This window comes from Martes martes, assembly GCF_963455335.1.
Source record: "Martes martes genome assembly, chromosome: 2".
Taxonomy (NCBI): Eukaryota; Metazoa; Chordata; class Mammalia; order Carnivora; family Mustelidae; genus Martes; species Martes martes.
In genome coordinates this window covers 193,951,578-193,968,285 of record NC_137889.1, presented here as the reverse complement: position 1 = coordinate 193,968,285, position 16,708 = coordinate 193,951,578, and positions in this window count along the sequence as shown.

Genomic DNA, 16,708 nt, shown 5'->3' with positions numbered 1-16,708 from the left:
CATTCTCCTCCACACTTCATTAAGACCTGTACCTCACCCAAATATTTTACTCTTGGTTAAATATACTATGTTAATTAATCCACTCTACCCTAAGAGGGAAATAATCCTATGTATTTTTTGACAACTACTTCCCTCAATATTCTTGAGATTCTTCAATTCTGTTCATCAAACCAAGGAGGACATGCTACCTGTAAAGATAGATTATAGTCTATTTATAACTCTCATTTTAAAAAACCTCAAATAATTCTACCTTAATATTGACATATATAATTTCATAACTTGGAAAAAAAAAAGAGACTCACTGCAGTTTTAGTCTGTGACTTAAGAAGCCTGATTGTTTTTACACACATTTTCAGACACATCTGCTCTATAAATAAGATCAAATACATGTGCCCCTGACAAAGAATAACACAGCTGAACATTTTTGTAAGTGGCCAAACAGTATTATTCATACTACTATAGGAGGGGAGAGAGATTCCAGTATAAGTTAACTTATAATAACTGTATAAGTTTATACTCCAACTAAGACAAAGGTGCCTGAAGTTTTTGGGTTTGTTTGCTTTTTTTTTCGTTTTGTTTCCAGTTGGGTCTTTATTGGTTAAGTAAGAGAAAAATCGTTCCCCAGGGGCCAGCTTTCTTTCTCCTAAATAATTCTATAGCTTCTCTGTCACAAGATGGAAAATTCTGCTCATAAAAAAGTATGGATGCTGTCATTAGGTAAAGTGTGTATCTTGTTTAGTATCAAGTGCCAGAAACACATGCCTCAAAAGGAAAAGGAAAATGAAAACCTTGTACATAGGTGGGTATCCCCTCAGAAATGGTATATGCAGAGTGCCAAAATTAAGCCCTTGCTGCCATCCTTCTACCTCTTAAAAGCCAGAAGGTCAGGAGGCCTCTGTACTCCTTGATGGACAGATAGCCCCAGGTCCCCACCACCCCACCACTCCTGGGGAGGCTTTCCAGATCCAATTCCAGAGAACACATTTTCTTCAGCAAAGACTCAATATGAGAGGTGGGGCCATCTTTAAGGACACAAATCATGACCTAAGTACAGATGGAAGGTAAGTTAAAAAAAGTTTGGTCAAGAACCTCAGCACAATGTTTAAGCAAGTAAGTCCTTTGTGTTTATAGTTCACAACCCTCTTCAAATACAAAATACTTTTTCCTATAAATTTCCTTTGTTACAGGAATTCTGAATGTTCTAACTGGCTTCCTACCTAAAACTATGCACCAGTAAAATCTTTGGTTGAAAGGACTATAGATATTTTCCACACAAAGCCTTGGATATGTCTGAATATCTATTCTCACTTTATTGAACAACGCTTTATAACTGGATAGTAAGACACAAAATAAAATATAGTAAGGAGAGTATAATGATAGATGGGGTCCAGTAAGAGAGTTCAATTGCTCTGGACTATGTTAGATGATTTCCCCCCTCCTACAATAATCTCCCATTTTTTGACTTTTGACAGAAACTTATATAACCTTTTTATTGATTCTTTTCTCATACAGCATATAAAAATAAATTGCTGATGGCATAAAGAGCCAAATATTGTGTGCAACAATTTTTAAAGTCCATGCATAAGAAAGCACTTGAAATAGCAAAAAGGCCTCCAACGCTTGCCTTTAAATATTGGTATTTAGGGTCAGAATACAACTTACAAGGTAAACCACAAAAATAAAAAAGAAACCAAGTTAAGAACAGTTCTTCTGACTGACAAGAGATATATTTAAACAGTTAGATGGAAATGAGGCATACTTAGCACTTTTGATTATATGGAGATTTTTACAGCATTCTTCTACACAACAAAATTACTTTTAGCAATAATCACTGATGAAATTAATTACATTAATAATATCCAGAAAGGAAACAATGAATATTTTCTTTTATTAAACCCAGAATATATAATCATGTCACTAAAAAGTAAAAAATAAATAGTAAAGTACAAAGTAGAAAAAAGTAATGCACTAATGTTCTTTTAATTACATTAATGTCTTTTTTTAAAAAAATAGTGAGGTGGGGGAAGGGGTAAAGGAGAAAAATCTTACACATACACATTAGCCTGAGGCATAATGAAGCTCTACGTGTACTACCCAAGCTGAATTCTAATCTACTTGTTTTCTTACTGAAGTAACTTCTACAAATAAGATAATGAATGATTGCCAAAATTGGTCTTTGCAATTCTTAGACTATATAGCCAGATACATAAACCTATGTCCAGTCATAGGTGATCAAGAATTCTCATTCCTTGGGACGCCTGGGTGGCTCAGTTGGCTAAGCGGCTGCCTTCGGCTCAGGTCATGATCCCAGCAATCTGGGATCGAGTCCCACATCGGGCTCCTTGCTTGGCAGGGAGCCTGCTTCTCCCTCTGCCTCTGCCTACCACTCTGTCTGCCTGTGCTCGCGCGCTCTCTCTCTAACAAATAAATAAAAAAAAAAAAAAAAAAAGACTATTTATTAAAAAAAAAAAAAAAAGAATTCTCATTCCTTTTAATTCGGAAAAGTTTCACATACAGCGATATAATACTTAGAGTCAGGAAAGATGTAAACATAAAGGTACATTTAGCAAAATCACAAAAATCCCATTATAAATTCCAAAAATTACAATACTATCCATGTGTTTGTTTCCTCAAGGTTGATTCTAGCGTCTTCCAAATGTCTAAGAAGTCCAAAGAAATTTAAACACAAAAACTTCAAGTGGTTACACAGAATGACAGAACTGATGTAACTTCTTTCATCTTTATAATCTCTGTGCTAGTATTATTTCAAATATATTGCTTACAATCAGAATTACTTAAACACCATAGAGATCAAAGAAAAAAATCAAGTGATTATGAACTTAACCTTAATAATGCACAAAGTTGGGTCCATCTATGTCAGGAATGGTGTAACCAAGAGTTTTAATTCCATATTCCATATAGAATGCAATGTTTATTAAAGCATAAATAATACAAATATACTACTAGTTTTCTTCTCATATGTTTTAGTATATCTTTAGGCCTAATTTTTAAGTACATTCTTTAAATATATGTTCTCAAAATCCAACAAGTCACAAAAATTACTGAACAAAAAAAAAGAAAGGTGAGGCCTTTAAAGGGATGGGTCCCGCTGACACTCTGCAGTCACCCCAATGTCCTCTACTGATAACGCATGACATTTAGCCAGTTAGCAAAGAAGAAATGTTGACAGCGTTCAGATTCAGTATGACAAAGCTGAATCTGAAGCCAAGACACAATAAACTGAAAACTGGCACAGCAGACGATGTTACAAATTTCTCATTTGCTAGCATCCCAAAGATTTTTTACCTTTGAGCACTGCATCATGGTAAAACTCAGATGAATAATTTTAAAATGAAATTTGTGAAATGGGGGGTATAGGAAGTCTAGCCTCAAAGACAAGGCCGAAAGAGGCCCACTGAGTCTGTAGCCTCATTGATCTCCAAATGAATAATAAGAATATACACACTAGCAGGCTAGATTCTTTTTATCAGTAGTAGCTAGCACATTAGTAGTTAAAGGGAGTCACTCTGTTGGACCCACATGGAACCATCTCTGCACCCATCACCAGTCTGTTCAAACAGCCATTAAAAAATACTAGAGTGATCAGTTATTTGGTGCCTCTTCTATAGTAGATATGTGTTTTACCAACTCAAAATATATGGAAATGCATTTCATTGATTCAATAAGCAAATCCCTAATTCTTTATCTCACTGGCCATCTTTTTGTATGTTTTTTGTCCATTCAGGTTTGTTGTTTGCATCTACTGCACTCATTCTCTACTGTGGTGTTTTTCTACTGACTCTTCTTTGGTGACGAAAAACTACAAAGGGTAAATTTGTTATTTGTAAAAAATCTAGAATTCTGGGGTCATGGATGACAGTGGCTCAGAGTGGCAAAGATAAGGTCAATGAAAATGATACAAACTGGTAAAAGTTAATCAGAAATCCTGTCAGGCAAGATGACCTTTGGAGTTATGATTGATCAATCTCAATGAGGACAAGCAGGATGCAAGAGCTGGAATGGAATGAAACAAAAACTGAAGCAAAATACACTGACTCAATCAAAAATGCTGCAATGAAGAACAGAATGGGAGGCCTAGGAAAGGCCAGGAAAACAATTAGAAACAAGAGAGCTTTAAAAGTACATACAACAGGTGATCAGGAGAGTCTAAAGGCTCTACACTGGCTCTAAACTGGTGATCCTGCTAGGCTGCAGCAGAAGCAATCAAAAAACATTTTGAAGAGATGTTTTCACAATACATGTGGAATGTTTGCAGAAATCAATACCTGTAGAAGATTAACTCATGAAAACCACACGAGGAGATAACTATACAAAACAGGATGATTTGCACCTAAAGATTATAGATAGAGAAAAAAAGTGTTTAGACATGAGTGGTTAACGTAAGAATGGAAGTGTTGAGAAGGATGTATAAAAGAACCATTCTGAAATTCTAAAAATCAGAAATTCATTTATTAAATGAAATATAATTGAGTATATGAAATAAAATAGAACTGAATGAATAGAAGAATGAACAAGATCAGCTACAGAGAGAATTAGCGAATTTTCTGTTTTCCTGACTGAATCTTGATTGATAGAGCCCCGACCTAAAGGTTCTAGGAATTTCCAGTAAACTGATTTAAAATATAGGTGTTACCTGCCAGCCCCTTGAAATATTCATAAATCTATACTGAAAGAAACAAAGATAAGTAAGTGGAGGAAAGAGGAAGTTCCTCCTTATGGCAGAATTCCAATTAATAATTATAGAAGAAAATTATGGATACATAAATCACCATCAGGCAGACACCACAGTAGTATTTGTTTTACGCAAGAATTATCCATCATTGGATACTAAAATTACAAGGCAATGGCATGATGACAAATAGGACATTTACAGTCTCCAACTATCCCTTCATAAAATACTTAATTTCAAAAGGAAAAATCACAACTTTATAGTGTAGAAACCTAAAGACATCATCTTAAGTGATCAGAGTTAGTAACACCGTTAATGAGATACAGTATCATATGCCTCATGAAAACGATAGTGAAAAGAGCACACATCACTTATTCAGCACTCTTGTGCAAAAATGCACAATCTGAATTTAATCATAAACATGAAGCAAACCTAAAACTAAAGGTCATTCTATCAAATAACTGGCCAAGAATTAATCAAAAGCATTAAAATTAAGGAAAAAAAAGGACCAAATATTATCTCAGATTAAAAGAGACTAAGGTGGTTGACAACAAAATACAACATATGATCCTGGATTGGATCCTGGTACAGGAAAAAAAAAAAAAAAGTCTAGAAGCTAGATACTTAAACTGTGGTCCCTATACCCTATCTACCGTATCTACCTATCTACCGTAACACCCTCCTTATTCTCCCTAAACCAAAAAATCTGGGTCCTTTTCTAAAAGAAATGTCCAGGGTAAAATAAAGTAACTAGAGTCAATATAACACATCTAAGTAAAGCCTTTCTCATTCTGACATTTATAAGTCCCTTTACGGAATGCCTAGTGTGTGTGTGTGTGTGTGTGTGTCTGTGTGTATACACACATACACTTAGCATGAAAGCCAAAGTCAGCCAAAAATAAAAGTCTTAGACAATCTTAAAAAATAAAAACAAAAACAAAAACCAAACAAACAAAAAACCCATCCAGTTAACAAGTTCTTCACTGGTACAAAGAGATCCAGTGAGTCACTCCATTGCCTCATTCTTAAATATAAACAGACAACTAAAGATTAACAAACATTTGGGGAAAGCTAATAAAATGGCAGAATAAAGCTAAAATACACACACACTCTCAACAGACATAATGAAGAATTTTTAAAAATGAAAGATTAACTGTATTAGTAACTTCAGATATCAAAAATACTTCATCCATATAATATACTATAAAACAGAAAAAAGGGAGAGCATTTGTATATTTCATACATCTTATGCCGCATCTCCTACCTTTTCACCCCATTTTTTCCTCCAGTTTTTACTGTGACAAGGAGCTTTTGTAGTTATAGCCTAAGAGCAAAGCTCTCTCACTTTCTGCGCTATGACTTGACACTGCGCACACTGTTAAATGAATTCACCCAGCACTTACATGTGTATAATCTAGCAGTATGTTCAACAGGAGCTCTCTCCAAACCTCAGGTAGTCATTTGAGGGTATATTCCACAGCTGCTTACTAGGTCTCGGTGGGATTAAGTCCCAGTTGTCCACAGTGTCCACAGTGATGAACAACTCTGTAATACACAGGTACTGACTTTTCTCCCTTCCCTGGACTTTCCTGTTTCACCTTTCCCTATCCTCTACTCTTGGAACCCTTGGATTTCTCAAAATAAACTACTGCATTCTGATCCTTATCTCAGGCTCTGAAGAGAACACAGAGATCATCTGTACCAGAACTGGCTTTAAAAGCAGACCCCCAAGAGGAAACTTGGAAACTGGACAATTCACTCGTAATTGGCAAGAATCATCTCACTGTTATGACATGGGCAAGGGTGACAACTCCTAAAATTCAGTAAAATCACAATTTTTGATTCATACAGGGGAGTAAAGAATGAGGAAGGTGAAGTACTGACTTATTGACTGTATGGGTACAACAGTAATCATACAGCATATAGTTAAAGTGGCTTTTGTTAATAGTTTTAGAAGGCTTAAAATAAGGCAATGACAGCTCAGTTTAAACAAATATCAAATTGAAACATGCTGTGAAAGTCAGAAGTTCTCCTTGGCAGTGTTTAGACTCTTCTCTTCTGAAGCAGCAGAAACCAGGTTTAGAATTTAATTGCAAAGATAGCAGAGCTACAAAAGAGACCCAACTCACAACTTCAACAGGCCTCCTGTGCCAAAGTCAGTGCCTGGATAGAAAAAGAATGGAACCCTGAGACCTGGGGTGGGGGGACCAAGACTGAAAATCTTGACTCCCCAGTTTCTTCCGGGTTCTGCTTCTGGAGGGAGGTTGGTAAAGAAAAATCTACTGGGGACACAGTAAGGTTTCCACCCAACTGAAGCTATGACTTGATCATTCTGGACTCCCCGTAACAGTGAGACAGAAAAATAGTTATTATTAGTGGGGACAACTGACTCTGACATTACTCTTACTAGGATCACAATTACATGACAGGAAATAGGGACTTTTTCCAAGACCCAGGAGATGTAGAAGAATGACTAAAATCCAGTGAAGTAGGAACTCAGTGCCTAATGACAAGCCTTAAGTGTGTACTTGCAGCACCAGGATCCAAGAAGGTTAGGGTAACATGAAGATAAGGGCCCATATCATCCCATCAGACTAATCATTTAGGACAGCCAGCCAAACTGCTGGCCCAGAGACAGGGAAACACGAAATTTGTAACAGAGGAGGAAGATGATAAATATTTATCATTCCCTCAGAACCAGTTGCACAGTGAGGAGAAAACCTTGTTCTTACTAACACAACACCCCTTTATAAAGGGTGAACTTGGCCACCATACTGAAAAGTCTATCACTGATTGGACTTAATAGAGGGCACCAAGGGATAAGAGCATTGCAAAATGTGGACTGTATTTATTGCTCATTTTGCCCTACCTGACCTCTTCACTGCTTTCTATCCTGCCACTAACCTTGTTTTCCTTCAGCCACTGCATTATCGATCAGCTTCCTTAAAGAGGTAACTAGTCGCTTAGCAGCTGTCCTGCACAATCTTGCTTTCTGCCCCTGAGTCTCTCTGATGTTACTGATGTGGGACACCTATGACAAGCTATGTTGTCCACATGAACATCCAAATACAGCAGAGATACACCATACAAAACCCTTGACAAATGGGAGACAAGAGCCATAATACATTTGCTCTTCTACCATTTTTTAGGTGGCTTAATCTAAGAAGCATTCTACATACCAATTTAGATGATCCCAGCAGGATAGAAACCAATTAGTTCTCCACAGCAGTGACCAGGTTAATAATGAACCTTGGTACAGGTTTTCTCTCCTTTCTTATGCCACTTTCTTTTTCCCCACACTCCTGTTTCATAGGATTAGTTCTAGAAACAAAATACTAACATGCAAGCCCTTTTCTTAACTGCAGCTTTCTAGGGGAAACTAAGCTAAGAGAGACATTCTTGAAAGATAAAAATATAGTGGCTGAACCTGAAACACATGAAAACAAAAGACATGACAAAACAAGGAAATCTCTTAGAATGTATAAACAAAAGACAAAGATGACAGAAAATGTGACAAATGTTAAGTATTAATCTAGGTAGTAAGATAAATTGAAGAAAAAAAGAACTGAAAAGGTAAAAAGGAGCTATTATTAGCAAAACAATATAATGAAGTTTTCTAGAGTAGACATATATGTGATCTTCAAAAACAGCCAATGGGAGAGCCAAGCTGGATGCATAATATATTCATTACAATGAAATTTTAAACAAGGGTAAGTAGAAGACCCTAAAAGATTTGAGAAGGGAAAATTTTTGATTACCTGCAAAGGAATAGGAATTGTACTTCCCCCAGCATCTCATCAGCAACAAGAAATGCTAAGACAGATCAATGTCTTTATTTTTCTGAGAGAAAAGTATTTTTAATCTAGTTTTATATTTCTCCAAATTAGGAATCAAGTACTCAGAAAACAGAATTTCAAGTATTTTAGGAATTAAAACAAACTCACATATCCTTCATCAGTCAGAATATACTAGGTTATACTGCAATGATAACCCCCAAATTTTCCAGTCTTAAAACAATAAAGGTATATTTCTCTCTCATGTTCCATGTCTACTGCAGTTACATTGAAAGTTCTGTGTCAAATTATCCTTACCCCAGAAACCAGGTTGATAAAACTGCCACTATATCTGGAACATTTCTGGTGACTCTCATTAAGAAAAGAGGCTTTTCACTGAAGAGAGCAAGTTAACTTTACATAGCAAAAATACACAAACCTATAGTGTGCCTGGAAGGTAGGTGGTGTGTGCAGGGGGAAAAATATATGGTAAACAACACTAATGACTATTAAACTTTCTCAGGCAGTTATGTGAAGAATTTACTCCAATAAAACAAAACTCTAAACCAAGAAACAAAAAGAAATTGGAATCACTAAACAGTGGACTCACTGTGGATCTGCTGTGCCAAGTTGTATAGTCAGGTTGGAAAAGGAAGACACATGGCTCCAGCAGAAGACGTCTTAGTTAAAAATGAGTGAAAAAGAGGACAGAAAAACTCGAAAGAAGTGAGGACGTGATGAAGAAAATAACTGGGGGGGAGGGGTTGTTGTTGAAGGGGGACTGGGGAAGAGGAAGAGGTAAAGAGGTAAAGAAAGGAAAAAGAAGGGGATAGGTGAAAGGAGAAAAGAAATCCAATTAAAATTTACCCTAGGAATATTATCCATTAAGGAGCATGGGTGTCATGACATGTAACATAAAAAGGGAAACAGTGTTATTTGGCTTTGGAGTAATAGTTGCAATATACAAAGCAGAGAAAATATTTATGGACTGTGCTAAGAATCAATCTACAAAGGGCAGAAGCTTTAACTACAGTTACAAAACAATATAAATGTTATCATCCTTGATAATGTAAAAGCTGCAGCATATTTTAGAGTAGTTAACTGAAGGCAGGAGGTTAATGGAGGTAGAAAGGTAAGTGGAAGGACAGAAGAACCATTTCTTCATCTTACAAAATGAAGAGACAAGTGAAGCTTTCTCTAAAAAAAGAGGCAGTGGTCAGTTTCTCAATGGCAGAACTGAGACTAAAAATGTAGCGGATCTGGAATGAAGCAAAGTTTTATGAGGGTTGGATAAATTTAAATACATATACATTATCTGCACTGTATAAATTTTGAAATAGCTATATACTATTATTTAGAGATGTGACAACTATCAGCAAAAACAAAAACTGAAATGGTTAAATAAGGCTGATCATCAGAAGATACTTCTTTTTTATGTAAGCCCATAGACACCATTTGATTTAACCACATGTATGAATTCTTAAGTTTCTGGTAAATTTTTTTTTTTTCCCCCTTCCTCAATGAAGTATTATCATTAAAGTCAAGAACTAGACAAGAATGTTTAGCTGTTAATCTTTACTACTCAGTACTGTACTGGAAAGCCTGGCCAATTCAGAAATAAAGTATGTAAAAATACTAAAATTTGGAACAGAGGAAGAAAATCTGTCATTTGTGGGTGAAATGTTATTGAGAAAAATCAAACACAACAAATGAAAAATTATCACAGATTACTTAAATTCTGTAAGATAATCAAATATAAGAGCAGTATCAAAAATGATTTTATTTCCAGGGCGCCTGAGTGGCTCGGTTGATCAAGCAACCTGACTCATGATTTTGGCTCAGGTCAGGATCTCCTGGTTGTGAGATTTTAGCCTGACTTCCCTTCTGCCTCCACACTCAGCAGGGAGTCTGCTTAAAGAACCGAGATGTCCATCAACAGATGAATGGATAAAGGAGATGTGGTAGATGTAGATATCTACAATGGAATACAATGCAGCCATCAAAAACCAAAATCTTGCTATTTACAACAACATGGATGGAACTAGAGGGTATTATGATAAGCAAAATAAGTCAGTCAGAGAAAGACAATTATCATATGATCTCTCTGATATGAGGAATATGAGAGGCAGGACAGGGGGTCGTGGGGGGAAGGGAAGGGAAAAAAATGAAACAAGATGTGACCAGGGAAGGAGACAAACCATGAAAGACTCTTAATCTCAGGAAACAAACTGAGGATTGCTGGGGGAGGAGGGATAGGGTGGCTGGGTTATGGACATGGGGAGGGTATGTGCTATGTTGTTTAAGTTGTTTAAGACTTAAGTTGTTTAAGTTGTTAAGTTGTTTAAGACTGATGATTCACAGATCCATACCCTTGAAGCAAATAGTATATATGTTAATAAAAATAAACTAATTAAAAAAGGATTCTGTCCCTCTGACCCTGCCCACCCCAACAATAAATACATATATAATATTTTTTATTTATATTTAAATAAATAAAAATCAGTATATTTCTTAAGAGGGGAAAAAAGTCAATCATAAGGTATTACAGAATTTGTCACAACAGCAACAGAAACATAAAATAAGTAAAAATAATCCTAATGAGAAATGTGTAATACATACTGGAAGGAAAATATACAGGTTTACTTAAAAACATAAAGACATGAAAAAATGACAAGAACTACCATGTTACCTGGATGGTAACCTCAACATTTAAACTACTCCCTCCAAATAGTTAATGGGCTCAATGAATTTATTTCACACAAAAATATTATACTGTTATTATGGAATAATATGCAATGCACAAAAAAGGAAAATTGAAAGTGAATAATGCACATGGAGTGGACTACACTTACAAAACACTGTGGCCCTAGTGCAGACATAGATTACGTATGTAGATCATATATCAGACCAGCACCCAAAACAGAACCAGGTGTAAACAGATATTTAGTGTGTAATAAAAGAGGCTTGAAAATCATTCAGACATGATTACTCAACAGTAAATGGTGTTGGGACAATATGCAATGAAATCCCAAAGCCATATTCTTGCAAAAACAAATTTCAGCTTGAATATTACAGATTAAAAAAAAAAAAAGAACCAAAACTTTAATATTTAAAAATATATAAAAGTGGCAGTGAAAATGGAAGAAAATCAAGAGCCCATAAACTACTTACGTATTTAACTATATGAAAGATTTAAGCTTTTATATGAAGATACCACAAACAGATAACCTATCATTAGTAGAGACAAACCACCAATACTCATATGTGTATTATTCATATGCTCAAGCCCAGCATCTGGCTCCCTGCTCCTTGGGGAGCCTGCTTCTCCCTCTCCCACTCCCACTGCTTATATTCCCTCTCTCAGGGTCTCTCTCTCTGTGTCAAATACATACATAAAATCTTAAAAAAAAAAAAAAAAAAGTACTCACAAATGTTTATAAGCAGAGATTAGAAAAAGGCAATTGACATGAAAAGAAATGTAAATGATTAAAAGAATTTATGAAAAGATGCTCAAATTTATAAATAAGTATGGTAACACAAATTAACAAAAAATGAAATAGTGTTTCTCTGTTAGACTGACAGCAATTTAAGGGTCTAAATATTCCAGGTACTAATAAGAGACTGTGGTAAATGGGCAAGTCTCAGAGATTGTTAAATTGTACAGCTGTAATGACTTGACAATACCTACCCAAATGTAAAATGACCAAACTGTATCATTCAAGATCCCTATCTTACAAAAAATAGTTTAAATGTTAAAATATAGGTATAAGAATATTCATTACAGCATAGTAGATAAGGGCAACATTTAACTGTCCAAGGATAAGTAAATGGATAAAGACATTTTGGTATACTCATTAATAGAAAATATGAAAACCATTAAAAGAAAGAAAAGCATTCAATATGTAGTAAGTCAGAAATCTGTTCACGGTACACTGTGCAGTGCAAAAAACCTATTTGCAGAAGTATATGATATTTTCCAAAATAAACTTAAAACATAGCATATAGATTATATAAATATTTTTTAAAAACCTGGAATAATAAATATCAAACTGATAATACTATCCATGGAAATTAGATTAGATTGGAAAGCCAGACTATTACATTTTTGCACTTTCTAATTTAATATTTGTTCAAGGGGCATCCACTACTGTTCTAATTTCAATAGATCATTATGGTACTTTCAGACTTTTCCAAAGTATTACTTTACGTTAAAACAAAAGAAAAAACTAGTAAATCATTCCTAGCAATCTAGCTCCAACATAGCTTTGAATATGTTTTCAACTATAGTCTTCTCCCATTTCTAACACCCTACCCATACATCTATACCATTTCTAAATCTACTTCCTCCAAACAATCCTCTTCATCATGAGTTTAAACTCACATTCTCTCTGAATATGTGTTTTATCTCTATATAAGATTTAACCTCCTTGAAGGCAGAGATTGTGTTTTATATCTCCCAGAGTATCCCACTGAAAATGTTTCATACATTTTTGTTGAATTTAATGTAAATTTACTGACCTGCTGTATTAAATGTACTTTCAAAATTTGTATTAGTTCAGATTTGTTTACCATTTTTAATGAAGCTCTTAGACACTAGGGGTTTTGGAGGAGGCAGTTCAAGACAGTAATGTAGAAAAGATCCTGAACTTGCCCCTTCCCATAAACATATGGAATTTACAGTTACATATGTAATAATTTCCTCTGAGAAAGACCTGAAAAACTAGCTGAGCAACTCAACTCCTTTACACTGGGCAAATGAGACAGAGGCCACATTAAGGCAAACAGGAGAGCTTGAGACCCAATCCCACCATAAACCCCACCCCCAGTGTAGGGACCCACAATTAGGAGGGAACTCAAAACCCTGAAACATATTCCTGAAAAGCAAAGGCTTAGACCCGCAAACTGGACACCCCAACTTTTAAGACCCCCAAAATGTGTGGTTTGAAAGCTAATGGGTCTCATGTCCACAAGACCCAAAGGACTGTAATGAACTGAGAAACAGGTCTTAAAGGGTTCGCATGCAGACTCATTCACCACATGGCTCAGTGCAGAAGCAGTGAAAAAACTCATCTGCTAACCTTAAAAGCACTGAACAGAAGGGCAGGAGTTTTCTGGAATACTCTCCAGGAACAGAGGCTGCTGGGAGCCACTTTTGACACTTTTTCCTCCCTCTCCTCTCATCATCTTCATCCTCTCCCTCTACCAGTCTCCAGAGTGCCAGAATCCCCCAGAGAGAAGCTTTTATACTCCTCTGATCACCAGTTTTTACATCTGGTGTCCCTGATCTTACAGCTGCAACTCAGGGGAAGCCCTTGATCATTGGCCCTGCGAGGCCTGTGGGGCTTGCATTCCTGGGTTCCTTGGGACTATAACAACTGGAAAGGCATCTCTTGGCAGATTACCATCTCAAGGGCACTGCACAGATAGGAGACAGAAGCATACCCTCAGTCTTTCTGAGAAAGAGGCCTATTTTCAGGAGCTTTGGCTTAAGGGCCAGCCTTCCAGTCTGGCACACTTCTAGAGGTCAACAGAGATGCTCTCAGGACACTGTTAAAACTAATAAATTCAGTGAAGTTAATAGGTTACAAAATCAAATATAAAAAATTCGTTGCATTTCTATACATTAATAATGAACTATCAGAGAAATTAAGAAAACACATTTACAACTGCATCAAAAAGAATAAAATACCTAGCAAAAAAATTAACCAAGGAAATGAAAGACCTGTATACTGAACACTATATGACACTGCTGAAAGAAACTGAAGACACAAATAAATGGAAAGATATTTTATACTCGCCGGTGGGAAGAATTAATATTGTTAAAATGTCCATACTACCCAAAATAATACATAGACTCAATGCAATTCTTATCAAAATTACAATGGCATTTACCATAGAAATAGAAGAACAATCATAAAATGTGTATGGAAACAAGACCCTGAATAGCCAAAGCAACCTTGAGAAAAAGGAACAAAACTGGAGGTATCACACTCCCTTATTTCAAACTGTATTACAAATCTATAAAGTAGCTTTGTAGCCTTTTAATTACAAAGCTATTAAAACTGTAAGGTACTGGTGGGGCGCCTAGGTGGCTCAGTCAGATAAGCGTCAGACTCTTGATTTCAGTTTAGATCTTGATCTCAGGATCATGAGTTGAAGTCCCACGCTGGGCTCCATGCTGGGCATGGAACCTACTTCAAAAACAAAATCACAAAACAATGGAACAGAATCTGGAATCCAAGTTTAAACCCATGCATATATGGTCAATTAATTTACAACAAAGCAGCCAAGGATATACAATGAGGAAAGAACAGTCTCTTCAATAAATGGTGTTGGGAAAACTGGACAGCCACATACAAAAGCATGAAAATAGATCACTATTTTATGCCACACACAAGTTAACACAAAATGTACTGAAGACCTGAACTTAGGACCTGAAATCACAGAACTCCTAGAAGAAAACATGGCTGGTGAGCTGCCTGACATCGGTCTTGGCCATTTTTTAGATAGGACTCTAAAAGCAAAAGCAACAAAAGCAAAAATAAGTGGGACTGTATCAAAGTAAAAATGAAAAGGCAACCTACAGAATAGCAGAAAATATTTGCAAATCACATATCTGATACAAGATGAATATCCAATATATAAAGAATTCATAAGAACTCAACAGCAGAAAAAGAACCCAATTTAAAAATGGGCAAAGGGGGCACTTAGGTGGCTCAGTTAAGTGTCTGCCTTTGGCTCAGATCATAGTTCTGGGATCAAGCACTGATTTGGGCTCCCTGTTCAGTGGGGAGTCTGCTTCTCCCTTTCCCTCTGTCCTTCCCCACTCCTGCTCCTGTGTGCTCTCTCCCAAGAAATAAAATCTTAAAAAAAAAAAAAATGGGCAAAAGATCTGAAGAGACATTTCTCTAAAGAAGGCATACAGATGGCCAACAGGTACATGAAAAAGTGCTAACATCACTAATCATTGAGAAATGCGTATCGAAACCACAAGGTATTACCACACACCTGTTAGAATGGCTATTATCAAAAAGACAAGAATAAGTGGTGGTGAGGATGTGGAGAAAAAGGAACACTTGTGCACTGTTGGTGAGAATGTAAATTGATTCAACCACTGCAGAAAACAGTGTTAAGGTTCCTCAAAAAATTATATAGCTACCATGTGACCCAGCAATGCCAGTACTGGGTATGTACCCAAAGAAAATGAAAACACCAGGTCAAAGATATATATATGCACCCTGATTTTCATTTCATTACTTAACAATAGCCAAGACAATGAAACAACCTAAGGGTCCATCAGTGGACAAACTGGGTAAAGACAGCATACACAAATGCATGTGTGAGTGTATGCACATGTGCACGCACACACACACAGGCTAGAATATTACTCAGCCATAAAAAGAATGAAATCTTGTCATCTGAACAACATGGAAAAACCCTGAGGGTATTATGCTGTGTGAAATAGATCTAACAGAGAAAGACAAAGGCTATATGATTTCATTTATAAGTGGGTTCTAAAGCAAAAATAAAACAAAACCTAGACTCACAGAGAACAGACTGGTGGTTGCCAGAGGAGAAGGGGCTGGTGGTGGGAGACAACACAGGTAAAGGCGATTAAGTACTAAGGTACAGTTATAAAAGTAGTCACAGGGATACAATGTACAGCATAGGGAATATTGTTAATAACACTGCATTAACTTCGTTACATAATAGTAACTAAACTTCGGTGATGATCATTTTGCAATATATATATAAAATGTCAAATCTAAAACTAATATAATGTTGTATGTCAATTATACGTCAATAAATTTTTTTAAAAAATGACTGTGAGCTAGAGTTAAATGAGGCTCAAAATAAACCAAAAAAACCCAAAAACAATGAGGCTCAAAGCCTGACTTTATTGCATGTAATAAAGTCTGAAGCACCCACCAGAGATGATGTGATGATTAAATGTGACATCATAAAAGTTCTCTTACAATTTTCCTCCTTTAACATACTTCTTACTATGCAACTCCAGTGTGCTCTGAGCACCTTTCCTCCACATCCACACTTGGATCTGATGAGTCCAGTCACAAAATATATCCCTGTATGACTTCTGAATAAGCCAAAATGTACTTTAACATAATCTGTTTGTCCCTAATAATACTATGCCCTCATCCTCTATATTTTATTTAGATCTATGACCTCTTCCCCAATCCCTAACTGTACCTGCAGGGTCTTTGTTTGAAGGTCCAGTGAAACACAA